The sequence below is a fragment of the Canis lupus genome, chromosome 28 (assembly GCF_011100685.1).
Source record: "Canis lupus familiaris isolate Mischka breed German Shepherd chromosome 28, alternate assembly UU_Cfam_GSD_1.0, whole genome shotgun sequence".
NCBI lineage: Eukaryota > Metazoa > Chordata > Mammalia > Carnivora > Canidae > Canis > Canis lupus.
Window position 1 is genome coordinate 38194945 of NC_049249.1, and position 16724 is coordinate 38211668.

A 16724-nucleotide genomic window follows, 5' to 3' on the forward strand; every position below is an offset into this window, starting at 1 on the left:
CAGCTGAAGAATTTTTAAGTGTGCAGTTCTGTGGCAATGCAGACATTCACATGGTGGGGCAATCACCACCATCCATCTCAGGAACTCTTTTTTTCTTGCAAAACTGAAACTGTCCCCATTAAACAACAACTCCCCATTACTCTCCTCCGCCTGGCTGCTGAACACCACCATTCTGTTTTCTTTCCATTTCTGAATTGGACTACTGTGGAGACATCATATAAATGGAATCCTACAGTACTTGCCTTTAGTAACTGGCTTGTTTCACTTTTAAAAATGTCCTCAAGCATCAGTGTTGTAGAATTTCTTTCCTTTTTAAGGTGAAATAATATTCCATTATTTGCATGCACCAAATTTTCTTTACCTACTCATCTGCCGATGGACACTAGATTGCTTCCATTTGCGATTGTCATAAATAATGCTACTATGAACTCTGTATACAAGTATCTGTTCAAAAAATAAAAATAAAACAAGTATCTGTTCAAGACCTTGCTCTCAGTTCTTTGGGTGTATAACCACAGTGGAATTGCTGGACCATATGGCAATTCCATATTTAATGTTTTTATAAGATACCATACTGTTTTCCATAGAGGTGGCAACATTTTTGGATTTTCTTTTAATACGGAGTTGAAACTTTTCTCAAAGCTCCACCACTGCCCCCACCACCTCTACCACCACCATGAGGACCAATACCACCTCCACCACCAATACCAACACCTCCACCACCACCAACATCACCATAAAAAAGGAACCCACATTATTTCAAGTTATCCTTTTTTTGACATAATCCTTAACCACTTTAGTCAGCTGTATGTAAAATGTTCATCATTTTTTGGAAGGCAGTACTTATTAGGTCTATTTTCTTTGGCTCCATCTTTAGTTATCTTCAAATGAGTCATTTGAACGTTGAAGGAAATCAACATATTTCTATGATAAAAATACAGTGCAGCTGAACATAAAAGTCCCCCTACTTGCCTATCCACTCTGAAAGCATAGTCAGATATGAAAATGTGAAAACCATTGCAAAGTATCCAGAATTACTAAGTAAAAGTGGTCCTATAATTACTAAATTCAGTTATTCCCAGATGTCTGTACAGTATCATTGCCTGCTGCCTGAAAAAGAACAAACATATGCAATACCGGTAAAATTATAGGAGAAAAAAAGAGTAGCATATATTGTGGGTGGGGGAAATCTTACCAACTTATCGCATTTGTAGAAAGATTAGGAATTAGAAAGCATAAAATCATTTTTGTTTCATTCATAGAACTCTTCCTTCCTGCCCATCAGTGAATCTAAGCCTCATCGACACAGGTGGACAGGGGCAAGGGGAGTAGAAGGAACAAAAGCTTATTGATTTATTTCACAGAGATTTCAGGGCCACTATGGTAGCTTTATGTTCATTTTCTCTAATCCTCACAATAGCCTTGCAAATGAAATTATTGTTACCCTCATTCTCCAGTGGAGAAAACAGATTGCAAGAGGTTATGTGGCCTACAGGAAAGGTCACGTTTGGTTAAACACAGAGTGAGAAATTAAACATAGTTTGCACAGTCTGGCTCTTTTTCTGGAGTCTCTTCTCTATTCTCCCAGAGATACTCTACACAGAGTAAACTTATGGATCTCTATAGAGTGAAAATGCCGTTATTTGACTCTATTGGATGCCATTTTGGCTGGGTATACAATTCTGGAGTCACACTCATTTTCCCTGAAAATTTTGGGAATGTTGCTCTAGTGTTTCTCACCTGTGTTACTTGTGAGAAGATTTCAAGTCAATATGATCCTTAATTCTTCACAAGTATCTGTGCTTTTCTTCCCTTCTCAGGAAGCCTTTAATAATTTTACTTTACTCTCAGTGCTTAGAAATTCCACAATAATAAAACTAAATTTCTACCTTTTTCTACCCACACTATCAACACTCAGCCTTTCAATCTGAGAACTCAGGTATTTCTTCAACCCTGGGAGAGCTTTTCTTATTACTTCTTGGTTCAGGGGCTTTCCCCTGTCTCCTATATGCCCTTCTGCATTTAGGGTGTGAGACTCAACATCCCTGCTGAAAACCGACACCTGCATGGCTCTAATCTCCCCAGCTCAGGCTCAGTCCTGGGCAAAAGCTGATGCTGCCCAGTGCCCAGCTCTAGGTGGGCTGGGACTTCCAGTCACCCAGCTCCTGAAAACTCTGCTGGGCAAGAGTTAGTCTGGGAAGACACCTCCATGCCCCCAAGTTCCACTGTCTCTTATCTCAGAGGCTTTCAGCAAGTGCTTTCCTGAGGCATTCCTCATTTTGCCTCTCATCTCTGTTTCTCAGAGCTTCCTACAAATTTCTGATTCATTCTTTCTTTTTTTTCTTTTTTCAGTGTTTTAGTGGATTGATTATTTTTAAAAGTCTTTTGTGTCATTTTATGGCATCCATGGCTCTCCCCAAGTTGTAGAAAGTTTCTGCTCTGTCCACCATGTGGCTCCTAAATTCCATCTGTGCTTTAACTGTTAATGAAACATGCAGAGCAAAGTAGCAGTTTTTGGTGAATTACAACTGAGATCAGTTCTTAAATGGCTCTGTTGAAAACCTATTGAAAGCCCAGAGCATTCCTATTATATAACTTCATGTCAATTAGTTCAGGCTTTTATGTTATGCTAAATTGGCAGCAAGCATTTCTTGGACGATTCACAATTATAGTCGAGGTTTGATCCTCTTTCTTGTTCTTTTGGCGGCATATCTCAACAGCACAGGGATAACCTGACTGTTCTCATACCATTTCCAACAGCTCAAATGTGCAAAATGGAGCTACATCTATCAAAATTGAGTTTACCTTTAGCACATTTTCCTTTTGACTTCTTTTTTCCTGCCATGCTTCATACAATTTCTGCAGAGTCAAAGAAGGAGTGTCAAAGGTAAAAATTGAAGCCATTCTGCCTCATTTGTGTTTCTGTGGCAGCATTCGTATGTGTGTGTGTATTTCATAAATAAGTAAGTTTTACCATTACTTAGTGTTTTATTTACTTTTGAATCTAACTGGCTTGTCAAAAATTTTAAAAATATAAATGATGTACATACAAGCTTGTATCAGTAAGCCCGAAATATAAGAGTGGGTCATAAAAATAATGCTTGTTACCAACACTCTAGGATCCTCAAAGTGCTTCATCCCATTCAGCAGAATAAAGAACTTAATCCCAGAAAGTTTGAAAGGGAGTTAAGTAAAGAGAATATGTTTGTCAGAAATGTGTGAACTTCATACAATTTCAATGGCTTTCCCAGACACCTTTGGTTGAAACTCTCATGTGAAATTTCATTTAGCAAGTGGCAGGAAGCCTAGAAATCAGGAAGTAGATTATTCAAAAATGGGGAAGGGCTTAGAATTTTATAGGAAACTTAGTGACCTCCCATGGTGTTTACCTGGGGCTGTGCAGGGCAGGGCTCCTGTGAGTAGATTGTACTTGGGACAACATGGTCCCCTTGCCCCATGACTCACACACTCAATGAGGGCAGAACTTGGCTGAAAACCACATGCACTGCTGTTCTGGGGCACACACTCCAGCAACTCAGGGCTCTTCTCTTTGCAAGGCACCCCCTTTGCATCCAAGGGGCAGGATATAGTTACGATGGGGTTTTAAGCAATTTCCCCTGCTCCAGGGTCATGATTGGGGTTGCTCTCCAGCCTCTCCTGGTTCCCATTTCACAACTCCTGCTGATCCCGCAGACCACTAAGGAATGATGTGTAAATTTCACACAGCTCCCACGTTTGGGTTGGAAGAGCATCTAAAAACTTGGTTTCTTACCCAGAATTTATCCAAATATCGTTAGTTGGACAATCTCATGTGCTCAGCCTTTCTCATGAGACCTTCCTGGGTTTTTGCCCAGCCAGAAATACTAAATGGGCAACCAATCAGTGAGTACAAAAGCACACACATTTTTTTTAAAACATCGAGACCGAAAAACCAGCTCTTTTGAACCTTAAAAATGATTTGCATTGGCTTGTGCCTTCCTCCGAGGCCAGAATCTGCTCTCCATCTTCCTGACACACCACATGAGTTTTCCTAGAGTCGAAAGAGAGTTGTTAGACAAGGGCCGATCAAGAACCGCTGGAGCTCCAGTGAAGACAAACAACTCAGAGTCCCAAGAGGGACTCATCCTTTGCTAGGGTATTAGCTTTCTGTTGATGCTATAACAAAGCACCACTAACTATCGCCTATAACTAGGGGGAACAAAGTTATTCCAGATCCCTGGCCAGAAGTCTAAAATCCAGTCTAAGCAAGACTGCACCCCTTCTGGAGTCCTCCTGGAGGATCTGTCTTATGCCTTTTCCAGCTTCTAGAGGTGCCTGCGTTCCTTGGCTAGCACACCTCCCTTGAAGCACCCCAACCTCTTGCTTCTGTTGTCATCCTTCCTCCTACTAACACAGACCCTCCTGCTCTCCTCTTCAATGAACCCTTGTGACTACAGTAGGTCCATCTAGAGAATCCAGGACAATCTCCCCATCTTGAGATCCTTACCTTAATCACATCTGTGAACTCCCTTTTGCCACATAAGGTAACATTTGCAGGTCCCGAGGATTGAGACATAATTGGGGGTGGGGGTGTCATTATTTAGCCGACCACAGTTCATTTCCCCTCAACCAAGAAAATCTGGAACACACAACCCAACATGATTTATTCTTTGGTATTTATCCAAAGAAGTCAAAAACTGTGGAACATATGAACCTGCACATGATGTTTATAGCAGTTTATCCATAATTACCAAAACTCAGAGACAGTGGAGATGTCCTTTAGGTGGCCCATGGATAAATGAGCTGTGGTGCATCCTGACATTACATGTTTGCCCAAGTCCAGGGAATGGACAACACCAAGAGTAAGCCCTGCGGTTAACGATGGGCTGTGGGTGATGATGACATGTCAATGTGGGTTCATTAGTTGTAACAAACGAACCCCTCAAGTGTGGCAAAGTCATGGTGGGGGAAGCTCTGCACATGCAGGGGAAGAAGGTATATGGGAACTCTCTGTGATTTCCCTTCAATTTTGCTATGAATCTAAGACTACGCCAAAAAAGTAAAATATTCATTAAAAAAAAAAGTGAGGGGAGGAGCCATTACTGAAAACATTCTGTATTCACCTACAGTGATCATTTTGACTAGAGCTCAAGGTAAATTGTACTGACATTCTTTGAAAATGTCAGTATATAAATAAATGTGGTTTTTTTTGGTCCAAATAAAGACAGTATACCACAATGTCAGAAACAAAAAAAAAAAAAAAAAAAGGTAGAAGGAAGAAGAAAAAGCTGAAGCCTATACTCCAACAACTTCCCACAGTGTGCCTTGTTTTCCATGGCTCTTGAGTGACACATCACTTCTTTGTGCCTCTGTTTCTCCCCACCAGGAAAAGGCAGCAGTGAGGTGGGCTTGCTGTGCCTACGGCAGTGTCATATTTAGGGTCAAATGATTCCCCCAAGGAGTCCATTTTCTCCTCCTCCGTGTGATACCTCAGGAAATAGGGGTGAAGGTTTCCTGGGGTGACTAACGACATAGATTATGCAGACAGCCTCTGACTGTACCTGGCATCTCACCCAGGGAAGGCCACTCCGTGTTCTGGAGGACAAATGGGTGCATGATCTTAATCTCAGGAAGAAGGTTCAGGAGACACAAGGCCAGAGGTTTGCCATCTCATGAATCGGGCCCCCAGGCCACTTGAACCAGGCACCGCTGGGGTCCGGCCCATCGAAATCACCACCGCTGTGATTTTAAAGGGGAGCAACAGCCCCCTCTGCCAGACTCTATAAGCAATTGGTGCCACAAGTGGGAGGGCAAGTTGGTTTCAAATAATAGTTAATCTATTTTTCTTTCTTTTTGTTTTTTTTTTTTTTTTTTTTTTTTTGCAAATAAACTGGGGCCTCTGTATGAATGTATATCGTACTTGGTTAACCTGGGTTGGTATGACGCAGTACACGCAAGCTCCTCAAACACCATGGATCTCCCCCCATGTGGGAGTGCCCGAGACTTCATGAATTAAATGATGATTGTGTGAATAAAGTATTTGATGGGGGGCTGGGTAAGACTCACTCTTCCTACTCTGCTATGCCTTTCTTCCAATACATCTTCAGAAAGGCGATGTTCAAAGAATCAAAAACAAATAGAGAAACAGAGAAGTGAACCTTGCCTGAGCCTCCGGCCCCTGCGCAAGCAGGTAGCTCCCCAAAGCCCCCAAGATGGAGACAGGGACTGGCATCGCAGGTCCCGCGACAAGGCCTCTCCTGGGACCTGCAGCCACGTCTGGGGTGCTGGTTGGGGAGGTGACAACGTGCCCAGGACCCATTCCTGGCTGCAGCAGCCACTGTGGGAGGGGTGCGTTGAACTGGTGGTGGCCCCCAGCTGGCCTTTGCACCACTTGACCTCCGCCGCTGGGATGGAGACCCCGCAGGTGCAGAGCCCCGTTGACGGTGGGTTCCCACGGCAGAGAGTGGGGGGGGTGAGGGGTGAGCCCACTGAGCTCCCTCGCTCCCCCCTTGCCCTTCTCCATCATGCTGAAATGAAAAATTAAAAAGACACCCCCGTCTAGGTAGCCTGTGGCGGCGACGCCTGGGCCGGATAGGGAGCTGGAACACTGCTCTGACTCCAGAGCCGGGCGTCCCCGTCGCGCCGCCACACTGTGCCTTCTATTGCTCTGCCCGTGTCCTAATGCAACTTGGGGGGTTGGATTACAAAATGATTTGTGATAATGGGAGAGAAGGAGAGGGTTATTTGACTTCAGGAAACAGCGCTGCAAGTTGCGAATGATATATGAAATGAAACATCCAGGGCCAACTCACAGTCGACGCACGAGGTACAACAGGCTGTCCCCACTGTGCCGAGCGCTGCCTTGTAACCAGACACACAGACGTTTGGCTCAATCAGCAGCCACCCTCCCAGAAAACCGCAGCAAGCCCCTAAGTCGCGGATAAAATATAGCCAGCTAACAGGCGTGCTGTTAATTAGCCAGAGTGAAGGAGAGAGCGAGGAGAAAGATGGATTTCCACGCGCACAAATATCAGCTCTTTCTCCTCCCTCCCAAGCCACAGGACCCGTTTGCCTTAAAAATGGCCCAAAATAAACACAGTCGTCTTTTCTTTCTTTCTTTTTTCTTTCCTTCCTTTTTTTTTTTTTTTTTTTTTTTGCGAATGCTGATTATTACATTTTGAAAAGTGAGGGCTCTCAGGCTGTGAAAACCAGAGGTGAGCTATTTTTAATTCTTTTATTCCGGCTGTAACATAAAAGATTATTATGGACAATTTCTTGAACAGGAAAAGAAAATTAAAGATTTTTTTTTAACTCTTTAAAATATGAGTTGCCTTAAAAAAAAAAAAAAAAAGACTAGCTCTCAGATACTCATGGATGACCCATGTGTTCTTGGTCTTTCTGTCCCTCCACAGGCTTTGTCATACTCATGGTCACGTGGGAGCCCAGCAGAGTCTTCCTGGGGAAGGCGCCCCATGTCCACGAAATGTGGCCTCGTCCAAACCGCAGCTCCCAAGGCAAAGATTGCATGTTTCTACCAAAAAAGCCAGGGCACTCACAGGGCCACACGGGCAAGGGGGTCTCATCACACGATAGACCGTTAATCATTTAAGACATCAAAATGGTACCATAGAATTAGCAGAGGAAACTCACAATTCCAGTTGTCTGACTCGGAGATTAAATTAGCCATGGCCTAGGAGTTTTACTAGGATTAAATTAGCCATTTACCAGCATTTCAGAAAGAGAGGAGACTAAAACATTTTACTGTGTAGTTTTAAAAGAGCCATTGAATATTGAACATTTCCTAATGTCAGAAACAGGACGGATGACACAGGAATCATAAATCCAATTGATAAATGTTAAAAAAAAAAAAAATCCCTCCAGTCTGCCGTGTTCCTAAAGTTGAACAGAGGACTTCCATATGCGCCCTGGCAAGACCCATCCCTGCAGACTCACCTGAAGGGCACGCGCCCTTCTGTAAACCGCATGTCATTCGTTAATGATTGGATGCTTTTTGAGAACTTGCTTTATGGAGACCTAACTTGTCATAGATGCCACTTACACGACTGCTCTCCGCATGTAGCATTTTAATGTTTTTAGCATCTAGCAATTTAATACAGCACCCAAAATTGGTGTTCCGTGTTCTTTTTCTTTTTTCGGATCCCGGTTACACCGTGCCGGGTCTGTGTCCCTGCCGTGTGGCTCTGCGAGGAAGGAGTGTCGTGCTCACAAAAGTCTGTGGCCTGATTTTTAAAGCCAGTCGGCCAGGAGGAAGGCCCAAACACTCACCGGCCTCGCAAGGTCCATCACTGCACCTGAAAGACAAGGGTTTGTGTTTGTTCATTGAAGGAAAACGAGTAAAAATTTGCTCCAGTTATCTGTCAGCTTCTTCAACAGGAGCCCGGGTGTAAAACCAAGCTCGACTTTCAAGCCGGATCTCCCAGGTGAGCGGGGAGGATCGTGCAGCAGTGGAGGTGGAGGGGCACTGGCGGAGCCAAGGTGCCCCAGCGAGCGCCCGCCCGGCCCTCCCCCTGCAGGGGCACGACAGGGGCCTCTCCCCCCGCGCCCAGGGGCCTCGCCAGCTGCTTCCATCAGAAACTTGCTCTCGTCCTGGGAAGATGTGTGCAAACGCAGGCTGACAGGCGGGACGTGCCCATTACGGTCATCACGACACGAACGGCTGCCTGATGCTTCCCGGGATGAGCCAGGGGGTTCCACTGCCTCTCTCGCGTTTGCAAACATCCCTTCCTCTCCTGTCCTCTTTGAGCGTCTGAATTAAGTCATTTTTTTTTGGAGGGGGGGTGGAACGAGCCCCGAGAATTTTGGAGGGGAAGGGGACAAAACCCAGCTCGCAGTCCCCAGCCCTTGGGCCAGACTCCCGCTGCAGCGGCGCCTGGGGCCGGGCTGGAGAGAGGGGAGCCCCGGTGCAGGTGCATCCATTTACAAACAGAAACCAACACCTTTCCAGCAGGTTCTCCAGCATCCGCTAAACAAAACGAGGGAGAGGGTATTTTTGATGTAAATTCCGAGCAGCTGGGCCCCTGGGTTTTCTCGAGGAAGTAACACCATTTCCTGGAGTCGGCTAACACCGGGAGCCCTGGCAGCCTTGCAGTTTCCTTCCCTGTTTACGGGGAGCCCGCTCGCGCGTGTCACCCCCACGCCTAGTGCCTGCGCGCGTCCTCGGGCCGGGCCCCTACCTGGCCGAGCTGGGAAGAAAGCCATTTGCGGGTGCCAGGTGCCCGCACCCCGGGCCGCCCGGCCTGGCAGGGACCGGGCGCTTCGTGCAGCCGCAGTGCGGTGGGTGAGAATGAATCCGATATGAAAATGTCTGAGGCAATAAATTAACACGCAGCAGGGGGGCTGATGGCTCAATCCTGTCTGGTCCAGACTACCTGACACCCATTACTGTTCCAGGAGGTGGGAGCCGGTGCCGGGACTGGAGCGAAAATGAACATTCCCCACAGACGTGGAGCTTTGCCGTGTAGGTGCGTGATGCGATTGTGCAAAGGGGCACCCGGCGCCCCCACGGCCCTGCGAGCCCATCCCAAGGCGCCCGGCCCGCAGCCTCCTCTGCTGTCCCCGTTGATTTATTTCACGCCAAAGGAATGCCTTTGACATTAGGAGAAGCAATGGAGAACACGCGGGGCCCTGGTAAGGCCGGTCACACCTTGGGTAAAACAGAGCCAACACCGGCAGGTGGGTCTGCGTCTTTCGAAGGCGGCTGGGCAGCTGGGCTGGAGGGGACAAAGGAGGAAAGCCTCACAACATTTGCCCCCCTGTGCCGTGCCAGGTCCCCGAGCCTAACGGTGTGTCCCCATTCTGGGAAGTCCTTCATCCGCGTGGCATTCTTGGGAACATCGCCGACCCAGGTCTGAATTGTTTTCCTGGAACGAACGATTGTGAGAGATGCTTTAGGATGCACACCCCCAAGCATGAACCTGGACACAAATTCACATGCAAATTGCGCTGAGTAAAATTTCTCTTCTTGATATTTTGCTTGGAATATTTCATTGCCCGAGGTCTTCAGAGGTAAGATTCTAAAGGACGTGTTACTATTATTTTAAATCAATAAATTGCTTCTGAAATCATATCGTACATGAGCTCAGTCCCCCCACACTTTCAAAGGAAAAAGTGAATTTGAAGAATAACACTCGTTTCACCCCTGAGGGTCAAAAACAATACATTTTTTATAGACACTCCATGTTTATTGTTTGCACAGAATTTCCAGGCTACATAATGAAGCTTGTATTTTGATTTTCCTTTTTAAATATAGATCAGCCCTTCAAATGGATATTGTACAGGTTTAACTATAGAACAAACGTGATCATCTTTCCTGAGAAGAGGATGTTGTCTCATACTTTAAGTTTTTGCTTCTAAAAACTGCATAAACTTATATTCACATTAAGTATGTGACTTCTGGGAAAGTTGCTGAATTAAACGGAGTCACAAGATGCTAATAATTTATGTCACCTCTCATTTTAACCATCCCAGGAAATGAGTGTGTATGGTCTTATTTTTTTTTCCATTTTTATTTGCTCAAATAGTTTTCTTATCAGCAATTTGAAAAAATGCTCACAGCTTTTGCCCAAAATATTTTCCAATGCTCATTGTAGCAATTGTAACTTAGCTAGTTAAAAGTCAGATAATTAAACACACAAAGATAGACCACATTTTTTTTTTTTTTGCATTTATCCTTTGGAGACTAGAATTTTAGCACAGCTAAAGCTATGCAAATTGGATTCGGTTGCCTGTAGATTTCTTGCTGCATATTAAGACCACTTGCTCTCAATTCACCCCTGCTGAGGGGAACCGTAGCATCTCCTAAAGAATAGAATCATAGAGTATAGCGAGGCCTGATACCTAGAACAACTTCTGCCCCAGGAAGGCTTAGCAACAGCAAGAGAAAAAAAAAAAGTGCTGAGGGCAGGAAGGAGAACATATTTAAAATAACCACATAACTCATAATGGAGCTGGATTAGTCAGAGAGGCGATAAAAATCTCCCTGCTGCGAATACAGAGCACACAACAACATGCATTTCCACAAGAAAAAGAGATAAATACTGCTGATTCCAAGTAATAGGGCTTTTCAAGAGGTTTTACTGCTTAAAAGTTTATAACATTTCGTGCTACCATTTCTTTCTTCAAAGACAGTTTGGAAGAGCATATGTTTACTGGCCACCAATTTGTGTTTAATGTGTCGAATGAACAAAGCCAGACACGGCCTTGTTACCGGGGCTCCTGGATTATCTCAAAAGAGGAAAACGGAGGGGTGGTCTGTGTCCCACCTGCCTCCTGGACCTACCTGGGCCCAACTGAGCAGGCTCCACCTCCTCCCGTCCCTGGGGGTACTGCTGGGTGCAGCCTGCAGCAAGGCGCCAGGGGCCGAGCTATAGCAACTCAACTCAAGGTAGAGTCGGCCGCGGGGGATGAGTCGTGTGCGGGGTGTGAGTGTGACCCTGTGTCACTGCCTCTCCCACATGGCCCTTCTGTTCCCCAGTCTCTGGGCTGGCTTCCCAGAGGTGATGCTGGTCCCAAATAAGACACGGTTTTAGCTGTTGCCATGTCTCTTCATCCTTCCCTCCCGAAGGCAACTGTGTTGTGTGCTGCCCTAAGGAGGCTTAATATAAATAATAGACGTGGGGTTTCCTTCTGCTTAGATCAAGGCTTTCTACACACACACACACACACACACACACAGTCCTAACTGACCTGCCGTTAGGTCAGGCTATACGGACCTACGTTGACCTCACCAACTCAATCTTGTGCAATCGACGAGGTCTTTCACACGGACACGTGTGGTCTCTGACTTCTCTCCCTTTCTCGACTTTTCTAGGCATTGTCCAACCATCTGGAGGTTTCCATCAGACCCAGCGTCTCGCTGAGAATCTCCTACCATCCCGAGTCTGGGGCGAGAAGGGCCTCGCTGACCCCCGTGTCCCTTGCTGAGAGCAGCGCTACTCAGGGAGCGCTCCAAGAGAAATTTGGATGTGTCACCTGAAACCTCATTCCCAGTCACTGAAATGAGCTCCGCGCCCACGTGGGAAATGTGTGCCTGTCGATCTTTCTGAATACATTTCACGACATTGATTTTAAATACCCCACCATTGTTTTCCTTTGGATTGTATGATTATCACGCTCATTTAGAGGCCCCAGAACTCACATTGTAAAAATCAACTGACTGTTTCTGACTTGCTGATTTTCCATGAAAAACAGGGAAAACTCTAGTGTGTTCGGGAGAAAATGTTTGGATATGATGTGAACTAAAATGTGCCACTTCAGTGGGCTGTGAAAAGTCTCCACTTATGTGTGTTTAGAGTCCAATTCTCCCCCTAACTTAGGCTCCGAATCCCCACTGATGATGTTACATCCCAAACAAATCCAATTCCACGACTTTTTAAGGAAGGTGTGCTCGGTGTGCTCGGAACAAATAGAATCAAAATACGCTTTGCAGCATCCTGTCCGAAAGGGCTGGCGCCTTGAGGAAATGCTGGATGGCTCGGGAAAAACGGAGGGCCCTTTAGCTTTCCATGCTTAATTTATTTAGACCTATCGCTCTTTGAAAATCTCCTCCATAAAGTTGGGTCTCATCAGGCGCAGTGCACGCTGCGGACTAGCCTGGCCCCAAAGTGGCCCACGCTGAAAATAACAAGCCAGCCGGTTAATAAGGCCCCGTGTTCCCACTTCTGTGTTCCTGCTTTATGTGCATGTAACTCACTTTAAAGACAATAGATCCTCCTAACACAGGGCGAGAGGCTTGGAGGAGCCGGTCTGGACTGAGCGCCAACCACGGGACACAGTTCCGGGTTCGCGTCCCTTCCAGAATATTCTAGGAGATGTGGGCTCATCGAGATGCACGCCTGAGTCTGTGTTTCTGAAATCGAATTCCATTCTTCCCCAGGACTTGCTCAGAAAAATCCTGAGAGGAAGTGTGGGAGGAAACACAGCGACGGGGAGACGAGGAGGTGAGCCTTGGAAACCCATCCCCGTCGGGGGCCCGGTGTCTCCGGCCTCTCCAGCTTCCAGTCTCATTTCCCTTCACGTTTTAAGTACGGGTGGGTGCTCGGGGCCCCGCACCAGCGCCGGCAGCTTGCAGATGCAGATGTGCTCGGTGTCTGAGGCCGTGAAGTTGGTAAACTAGCTGTTCACAGGCTGCAGGGAGTAGGTGATTCTCCGCAGGCAGCGCACATATTACAGCCTTCCTTATATAGTGCTTGCTCTCCAAATTTCCTTTACACTTTGTTTACTATATATTCCAATAGTGTAATATTAAACAAAAACAGTGTGTCCTACGCCAGAATGATTGATTACCGCACCGTCACAAGGTCACCTCCTAGGGACAGGCTGGGTGCAGGAGAGGCTGTCTGACTCGTACAGTTAACACTATATCCGCATTGTATGAATGTCACCAGCAATCCAGTGATTTATTGCTTGGAAGGCTCTGTTCAATTTTTTCTGCCTGACCAAATTGCACATTTTCTAGAAAAAGAAGCAAAAATATTTCAGCACATGGATTACCTCACTCCTCATTTTCCCCACTAGGATCCGTGCACATTTGCAGCGATCCTGATGATCAAAACCTCTTCTTCTCTGGCTCCTTTTCCCCCTTCTGCAAGATATTTGGGAAAAAAAAAAAAAAAAAAGATTATCCCACTAATGAAAAGGTGCAGCAGGAGATTAAGGGCTTTTTAATCAGATTTTGGTAACATCTGTGGGCCAGGAGTAAGGGCAGCTGTATGTTCTGTTTCTTAATTTTAGCTAGATTTACCTTGGATATAAAATTGTTAGCCTCGGGGAAAATTGCATAGGGGTTGGGAGGGGGACATGGTCTTCGAGAAGACTACATGACCAAAACTGTTTCAAAACACAGCGAGATAAGCCTCTCTTGCTCCAGAGGGTTTTTTCCTTCCTTTCCCGGGAAAGATGTACAAATAACTAAGGAAGCGTTTCTGTCAGAGACGGTTCAGCCAACCTGAGCACAGAGATCTCTGGGCGCGGGGGCTCGCCGCCTGGGCTGGGCCTGCAGAGGGTCTCCCTCACAATTTATTCAGGGGTTTAGGGTTTCTCGGGGTTGTTTCTCCCTCTCAGCCACCACTTAACAGAACTTGGCTGAGCCCCCAGGGTTCTGCTCACATTCTGTGTAAATGTAGATGAAACAGAGAGAATAGATAGTCTAGTATAGGTGCCAGTAGAGTTTTAAATTAATTTGCCTTTTTTTTTTTTTTTTTTTTTTACTTTGGATTGTGTTTTTGTCCTTTCCCTGGAAGCTATATGGGCTTTGAATACTTTGCATGGCAACTCATGGGAGAAGTCTCTCCGGTGTGTGTGCTGGTCGTGGGTTATTTTTTACTCTTAGAGCTGGATACTCTGAATATTCTGGATTAGGAAAAGAGATCAGACAAGATGTAAGCATTTTTTTGAGGTTTTTCCCAAATTTAACAGACTGCTGAGAAGTCTCTGTGAGGTGTCATTCGTGTGTCAGTGCTTAGCTCTGTTCAATTTTATATGGTGGGGAGGAAAAGTGTCAGTGGCAGAAAAATAGAAAATATGGAAGAGAGTAAATTTTTCAGCGGTAAAGGAAAATTCTCACCAGAAACACCCTAAAAAAAGTCCTAAGTTGAGGGGCTCCTGGGTGGCTCAGTCCGACTCTTGATTTCAGCTCAGGTCATGATCTCAGAGTTATGGGGTTGAGTCCCACCTCAGGCTCTGCACCCATGGGGGAGCCTGCTTAAGGATTCACCCTCTGCCCCTGCCCTGACCCTCCCCCCCAAAAAAAGTCCTAAATTGAGTCTACTTTAAATATAAACATAAGATTCTAGAGTATTTTTGTCTTTCATTGCTTCTTATTGACCGACAAGCTTTTAAAAATCACAAAGTAACTAGTCAAGAACGATTTCACAAAAATATTCCCCAGCCAGCGAATTCTGTAGTGTTAAAATTAATATTTTGTCCTCTTTCACAGGTCTTTCCTCTCTCTGGGCAGGAGCTGTTGTTTGTCAGGATGACAACTCTGCATAAGAAGAGCCCACAGTTGCCTGGACCTACAAACTGCCTGAAAGGCTCCAACAGAAAATGGGCTAAAAATCTTGTGGGGACTGACCTTATATCAGTGTTTTTGTGCAGCAGACAGTCTCTTGATAATGTTTGGGAAATTTTTACCATATCTGCATTTTGTCAAATGGTCCAAGCTTCTCCCCACCACACATATAAAGACTCCTTAAGGGACAGAACCAATTACCACTGGAAAAGCCCCCAGATCGATGGTGTATATGACACACTCTTGAAAACCAAGGGTGCTGGTTACTCAGGACCCATTGGCATGTATTCAGGTAACAGCACACTCTCCTCATTTCCCTTCCTGGGACTGAAGTCTGTAGTATTTCCCTCAAGGAGACTGAATCCACCCAAAAGACATAAAAAAAAAAAAAAAGACAGGGAAAAAAAAAAAACAGTTCTCAAACAGGAAGACTGCCAGTTGTAAAAAAAATAAATAAACAAATTTTAAAAATTGATAAAATAATAGACATAATAGGAAAGGCTCAAACCTGAAAGTGACAAGTTTACATGAAGTTCCTGAGACCATTTACCCAACTCCATTGTGAAAGATTACTAGTTTCGAGCAACAGGATCTTTACAGAACATGGTATTTCGGTGCTACTGTCTACTTAAGAGAGTTCCTATGAAATCACAATTCGTGTGGGGTCCTAACTCAGTGGAAGGAAATCAATGCAACGCATCTTCCTGGGACTTTTGTGTCCAAATGTCAATAAGCGTCCTCATGGCCTGGCTCAGGTCATGTCTGTGTTCCGAGACTTTGGGGCACTTCTCTTCACCTCTTGTGAGCTTTGACACTTTACTCTGATACTTTAGATTCAAACCATACAAAGAGGTCTCCCTTCATTCATCCTTAACGTTTAAAAACACACAAAAGAAAACTTTTATCTTTGAGGCATTACCACAAGGCCCATGTTCTTGAGACTTTCCATTTCAAAATAAAATTTTAAAAAATCATATGAACCATCTGCTGTATATTGATAGTTAATGTTTTTTCCCCCTGATCGGTAAAGCCCAATAAGAAAAAGAAAGTTTTTCAGAAAAGATTCTTTTTCAAAAAAGAATCATGTTTGATTCATCACCAAACATCTCAAAGAAATAAAAGGGAAGTCTAAAAGGAGCTTCTCTGCAGCCAAGAAGGAATGCACCAGATTTGACCCTTTTTTTTTTTTTTACTTTTTCTTTCTTTTTTTTTCCCCCTTGTCACTTGGTACATGATACTGCTTTTGCTCTTTTACTTTCTGGTAAAAGAGAAAGTCACAGACCCCACCCAGCGTAGCTCTCATCCATCCTCCATCCATCTACCTGGTGATTAATAAACAATGTGGCTTATTCTGTTTCTATGGGGATGGAAATCATGACTTTCTAATTTGTTCTTACAAATTTGTTCTCGTTGAACTCACAGCCCAGTTTGGTGGCATTTTAGTGGTAATCAGGGGACAGTACATAGTAAAGAGACACAGAGAAGCTGACGGGAACAGATTTACACTGAGGGTTCAGTCATATGCTAGAGAAATGGAGTCTCGTCGGGGCATCACAACCCTGCAGAACGAGTGTCGCAGGTCTCTATGAGTTTTCATCTATAGATTTAAATGTATACATCCATTTTTTTTCTTTTTAAAAGCCCCAGGCCACATGTACTAACAATTCAGATTGTGTTAAGCAAAAAAAAGAAAACTCCTTCTCACTCTGCGCAT

The 16724-nt window shown here is 45.0% G+C and overlaps 1 long non-coding RNA gene across 1 annotated transcript; it reads left to right on the forward strand.

Moving 5' to 3' along the window:
- The first annotated feature begins 9154 nt into the window (after positions 1–9154).
- On the forward strand, positions 9155–15984 carry LOC119866541. The gene is made up of 5 exons (XR_005380325.1): positions 9155–9273; positions 9391–9672; positions 9767–10005; positions 11810–12938; positions 14936–15984. It is a non-coding gene; the product is annotated as an uncharacterized LOC119866541 (long non-coding RNA).
- Positions 15985–16724: the final 740 nt, after the last annotated feature.